The sequence below is a fragment of the Lathyrus oleraceus genome, chromosome 6 (genome assembly GCF_024323335.1).
Source record: "Lathyrus oleraceus cultivar Zhongwan6 chromosome 6, CAAS_Psat_ZW6_1.0, whole genome shotgun sequence".
Classification (NCBI taxonomy): Eukaryota; Viridiplantae; Streptophyta; class Magnoliopsida; order Fabales; family Fabaceae; genus Lathyrus; species Lathyrus oleraceus.
This window is the reverse complement of record NC_066584.1, coordinates 428,659,194-428,665,193: the sequence shown is the minus strand read 5'-3', so window position 1 is coordinate 428,665,193 and position 6,000 is coordinate 428,659,194. Positions and strand designations below refer to the sequence as shown.

The 6,000-nt window shown below is 38.1% G+C and overlaps 1 pseudogene; it reads right to left on the bottom strand.

Annotated features, from left to right (window-relative positions):
- Positions 1–5,428: 5,428 nt before the first annotated feature.
- Positions 5,429–5,528, bottom strand: LOC127099094 (uncharacterized; annotated as a pseudogene).
- Between the last annotated feature and the right edge of the window lie 472 nt (positions 5,529–6,000).

Below are 6,000 nucleotides of genomic sequence, written 5' to 3'. Positions count from 1 at the left end.
CTTCGCTCAGTTGGTGAGGGGGTTGACCCCATGACCCCAAGGTCAAGGGTTCAACCCCCAACGCGCCCCTTTGTGTTATTTTTGTTTTATTTCTTTTCACTTTTTTATTATTTTCTAACCTATTTATTTTCCTTTTAATTTTATTTTTTCCTCACTTATTTTAATTCTGATTAAAAAATTTCCAACAAAAACCCTCACTATTTTTTCCTCTTCTATTTTAGTATGCTTTGTTTCATTTCATTTAAGCATTTTTTGATTCACTTATGATGCCTTGAACATTGATGGATAATAAAGTCTATTAAGTCATGATTTTGGATTGATTAGGGTTGATTATACCTTCTATATTTCAAATCTATTAATGGATGATCAATAGATCATTCATGATACTTTGAGGCATAGATAGGTTGCCTTTATATCAACCAATCTTGGATCATTTGACACATAGATGAAGCTTTGCTTGTACATACTAACTTGTGATTCCATTTGATTAATTTTGTTTCCATTATTTAGACTAACCCTCTAACCATTTTGATTCCTTGTATACTTTATACATTAACCATTGTATAACTTGTCTAACCTAACCATTAATCAACCATTGAGTGATAGAATCTTCCTTTTGTCACCACCCTCGACAATTTTCCCTGTCTTCAGACCACTTTCAATCCTCTCCCCATTTATGACTAGATCAACAAAGATAGAAGATGAGCTCCCAACCGTCTTTTCATAGTATAAGCTTTGGAGCATCCCCATGAAAATGTCCACTAGCTCAGTGTCTATCAAGGTAGGCCTGACCCTTGAAGCCATTTCACGCCATCTCTGCATGTATTCTTTGAAAGTTTCACTGGTCCTTTGAGCTTGATTATGAAGTTGTAATTTGGTAGGAGCCATGTCTATATTTTACTTGTATTGGTTCAAAAAGGCATCATAAAAATCCTTCCAGGACCTTATCTTCCTCGGTTCTAGATGCATGTACCAATCGAGAGATTCCCTAGACAGGATGTCTTAGAAGCAGTGAATCAATAACTCGTCATTATCAATGTAAGAGGCCATCTTTCTGCTGTACATAGTAATATGACTATGAGGACAACTTAAACCCTTGTACTTGGGTAGATCAGGTACTTTGAACTTTTACGGAAGCATAATGTTGGGTACCAAATACAGTTCTCTTGCATTTAAACTAAGAGCAAAGAAACCTTAAATAACACGGATTCTCTCCTCTACGAGTTGATATTCAGAAGGCCTTGATGGATTGGTGCCATGTACCCTTTGAGTAGAAACTCTAGGAGGAGGTTGAAAAGTATTCTGAGCAGGCATTTGTGGCATAAATTGAAGAAACATCTGGTACATCATAGACAGATTCAAAGTATGGGCAGTTGAAGTGTCGTCTTTAGAAATCTTCCCCCAGGTTGCACATTTGGACCAAGAGGTGCCTCAAAATGGGCATACTGGAGTGTAGTGTGGTTAGGAAAAGGTGGAACAATAGCGGCAAAACCATAGGGATTTGGCTGAGCAGACGGACCAGAGATATGGAAATTGAGAGGAGGACCCCTATACTCAGGTTCCTGATCATCAATATTATTAATGTTTGTAGCAAGTATCTCTTTTATTTCAACCCCTTGAGCAGAATAAGGATTAGGCATCCCCCATGGGAAAGCAATAATCACATTGGCAGGTGTAGTAACATATGACTGGTACGTCATGAACGAATTTCCAGTAGCAAATTGAGGATTTTAGGTATGAGGCATCCCCCACGGGTAGGTAACAACAAACCTAATGGGACCAGTTTGAAACAAAGGTTGGCTAACAACAGCAGGTTGAACAACAAGATCAGTAGGATCCATCACAACCAGAGTTGTGTTGGCAACAAAAGTCACTAGAGTAGTATCATCTTGATTGATAACAATAGCATTATCCCTCTGAGTTTGTAGATATTCCAGAATGGTACCCATTTGTCCTTGGAGAAGAGCTAGAGCCTCCCTTGTTGTAGCGTTCTCTTCAAAATCAGACATAATCCTCTGTTTGCAGAATCTAGTGAAGTATCGGTGAGTCATCGTCTTTCTGAAGAGGATGAAGATAGATGTAAGCATTTTTCATTTCGGATAGAAAAGCGCATATGAATGAATGGGATGTTTGTGTAAAATATTTTTGATTATTATATTCCAAGGAATTCTCGAGTCTTTATTTGTCGCAAGCAATCATAAAGCATAGGAAATAAAGGTGCAATCATGAAGCATAGGAATTCCTTGACAGCAGTGTTGTCAGATTTGCAATCAGCCGTGAGTCTAGTCTTGTTTGCTCGGTTAAAGTACCGGTGACGAGTCGTCGTAGCTGCTGCAGAAAGTTGATAAGGTAAGCATTTTGTTTTCTTAGCCAAATGAATGAATGCATTAATGTACAAATGTATGTAAGAAAAAAAGAATTTTTTTCGAGGGATTCAGAATGTCAGCTTGCATATATAGTCATACAGTTAGTAGGAGTAAGACAAACAAAAATATTTCAACGAAAATCTATTTTATTCATTTGAGGAACAAACAATACAAATTATTATAGCTTGGAATTCTATTCAATGAACTACAAGAAGATCAACCTTAACTCTCTCAAATACAACTCTACACACTGATACAAAAATGGAAAACAACCCAAGAAGTGTTGTGAGGAAACATGTCAGCATATTCCTCCTTCAGCAATCCGAGAAGGCATTCAAGCGCATGGTCAACAAATTTGGCCATGCATGTGTACCTATCGCTCCAATATTGTGCATCCTTAAGAAGGTTGTACAACAGGGTGTGATTAGGCCCACTTAGGAGATCTTGTAGAAATGCCCCCTTCTGATTCAAGAGGACTTGAAGGTGATGAATGTGGGTCTCCCAATGAGTGGCTTCTTCCTTCAGCTAATTTCTATCTTCCAAACTCTTGTGTGCTTGATCTCTCAATTCTCGAATCTCTTCCAACCTTTTTTCGAGATTGCTCTGGTGCTGTGAAAGAGTAACTTCTAGCTTTGATAACACGAAATTATATCACATTTTAAGACTTAATTTAATTAGATTATATTATCATTTACTTTAATTTATCCCATTTTATCAGATATTATGCAGTATTTCTTTTCTATTTACATCAGGTACCCATTTTGAAGCAAAAGTGAAAAAGGGAAGAAAAGGAGGTGTAAAAAGCAATAAAAAGGAAACAAATAACCAAGACCAAGCCCAGCCCAAAAGAAAGCGCACGTTGCCCCTGTGACAGGCGTCACAAGGGTTGTGACGAGCGTCACGCGAAGTAGCCTTGTGACGGACGTCACACATGGTGTGACGAGCGTCACACCAGTCCACTAGCTTTTTGGCGCAAGTTACGCTCTCAGAAGAATGGAAGTAACGTTGAGGACTTCGTGTCCTATTCCCAAGCCGTGTATTTAGCCATGCTGAAGACTCGTAGGAAACGCAAGGCAGTTACCAAGGCTATTATAAATAGCCATCTCCTCTCTTTGCCGTACAGACAGTTTTTGCACGCTCAGTTTTGCGGAAGCTCTGCCAAATTTACTTTTCACGCCTTTGCTTATTTTTCTTCCTTTCCAGCATTGTTCATTTTATTTATTTCTTTTGCAAGTTTTACTTTCTCTTTTCCCTTGCAATTTATCTTCCCCGTTTTTAGCTTTTAGATATTTTTCGCGTAGTAGTTTCTACACCGGAAACTACTGTGCAACTTTATACCGGATTTAACCTTACGTTATATTCCAGTTTTATTTCCTTGATTTAATTTACTGTTTAATTGAAGAATCCAAGAACAAATCCTACCGGCTTGTGGTGGAGTGTTCAAGACCATTGTATTACGCATTCAGGTTCTTTAATCGTTATTTAATTTTTAATGTTTTATTCTATTGTTTATTCATATTGCCTGCCTGGAATGAGTCTGTTTATGCATGATATAAATTCTTATTTATTTAGCATGTCTGGCTAATTTGCCTAGGTATCGGTATGTAAAGTAAGCAGAATAAGGGGTCGAGACTGAGTCGGTCTATCTAAACTTAAAATTAGAATCAATCTTTTTACGGTCTCAACTTACAGGTTTAATAACAAGATTTTTTACAAAAAGTAAAGGACATAAAGAAGTTAAAACCAACAGAGCGAGAGTTTGAGGTTTTGACTGGACAGTGTGAGTTAGGCATTAATTCTAGATCAGGGCGAGAGCAAGTTTTAGAGTTAATTAAATTCTGACCTTTTCCAAAAAGTATTTTTAAAGATTGAATGTGAGGACGAGAGTTAAGCATTTGGATTTAATCATATAACCTAAGTCAACAGAGCGAGAGTTTGAGATAAGGGTGTTTAAAACGGTCAGTATTTTCTTAAAAAGAGTTTCTGCAACTTTATTGCTTTCAAAATATGGTTTTTGACTTAATTATAAGTGACAGCAACATTAATATAAAATCATGGTTTATTCAACAGAGCGAGAGTTTGAGATAAAACCTTTAACCAATAAAGTTAACTGAAACAATTTATTTTAAAAACCTAGAAACCGACAAAGACTTGATTCCCTAGTTTTGACGAACTACATACCGATATCCGCTTTATTGATATTTAATCTAGATATTAGTTTAGCTCTTAGTTTTTCCCCAAACAATCAAACATTTTCACCTTAGATTTACGTAGTAACTTTAGATAACGGTATATCGATTCATAAGTCCCTGTGGGATCGATATCTTTTAAAACTACGCGATAGAACTGTGCACTTGCAGTTTGTATCCCATTCTCGACTCACACAGTCGAGCGATCAAGTTTTTGGCGCCGTTGCCGGGGACTTTTATTCAATCGATATCGTAACTCTTCCGTTACGCTGTAGAGACTAAGGTTTTTTTTTTCTTTCCTTCTATTCTTTCTTTCGTTGATTTGTATGCCACGCACTCGCTCTCAAGGCGAACCGCTCTATTTACGAATCAACGATATCGAACTATATCTCCGAGTCTTACGACGAATTCGGGAATATCGTGCTGAAAACAATCTCCCTCTTATAAACCTTCCTGATATCAAAAACATTTTTCCTTCTTTAACCGAGATGGCAGAACCAGCTCGTGCTCTTAGAGATTACGCCGCTCCATCGCAAGATGAACCGCATTCAAGTATTGCTCCGCCCGCAATCGAAGCAAACAACTTTGAACTTAAACCTTCGTTGTTGCAGGCTGTGCAACAGAACCAATTCTCTGGAAATCTTACCGAAGATCCAAACCTTCATTTATCCGTATTTGTTCAATACGCTGATACTGTTAAAGCTAATGGTGTCACTTCAGAGGCAATTCGACTTCGTCTTTTTCCTTTCTCATTAAGAGATAGCGCTAGAAGATGGCTTCAATCTCTCCCTTCCAACTCAGTCACCACATGGAACGAGTTGAAGAAAGTTTTTCTTGCCCGATATTTTCCGCCAAGCAAAACAGCTATGTTAAGAGCCCAGATAAACGGATTTAAACAGAAAGACAACGAGTCTCTTTTCGAAGCATGGGAAAGATACAAAGACATGATGAGACTTTGCCCACACCATGGTTTGGAAGACTGGTTAGTAATTCACACATTTTATAATGGTCTCTTATACAATACAAGGTTAACAATAGACGCCGCTGCAGGTGGTGCACTAATGAACAAACCTTATGCTGATGCTTACCAGCTTATCGAGAGCATGGCCCAAAACCACTATCAGTGGGGAACCGAACGAACAACAGTGGAAAAACCTCAACCGAAAACTGGCATGTACGAGATAAGTAACCTTGATCACGTTAATGCAAAAGTGGATGCTTTGGTCCAGAAGATTGAAAGTTTAAACGTATCACCTCCAACCGCCGTGGTTGCTATAACTCAGAATTGCGAGGTCTGTGGAATCCAAGGCCACACTCCTGCGGAATGTCAACTCTTGACTGGAATCCAAACAGAGCAAGTAAACTATGCTCAAGGAAGCCCCTATTCGAATACCTATAACCCAAATTGGAAGAACCATCCAAACTTTTCATATAAGAGTAATAAT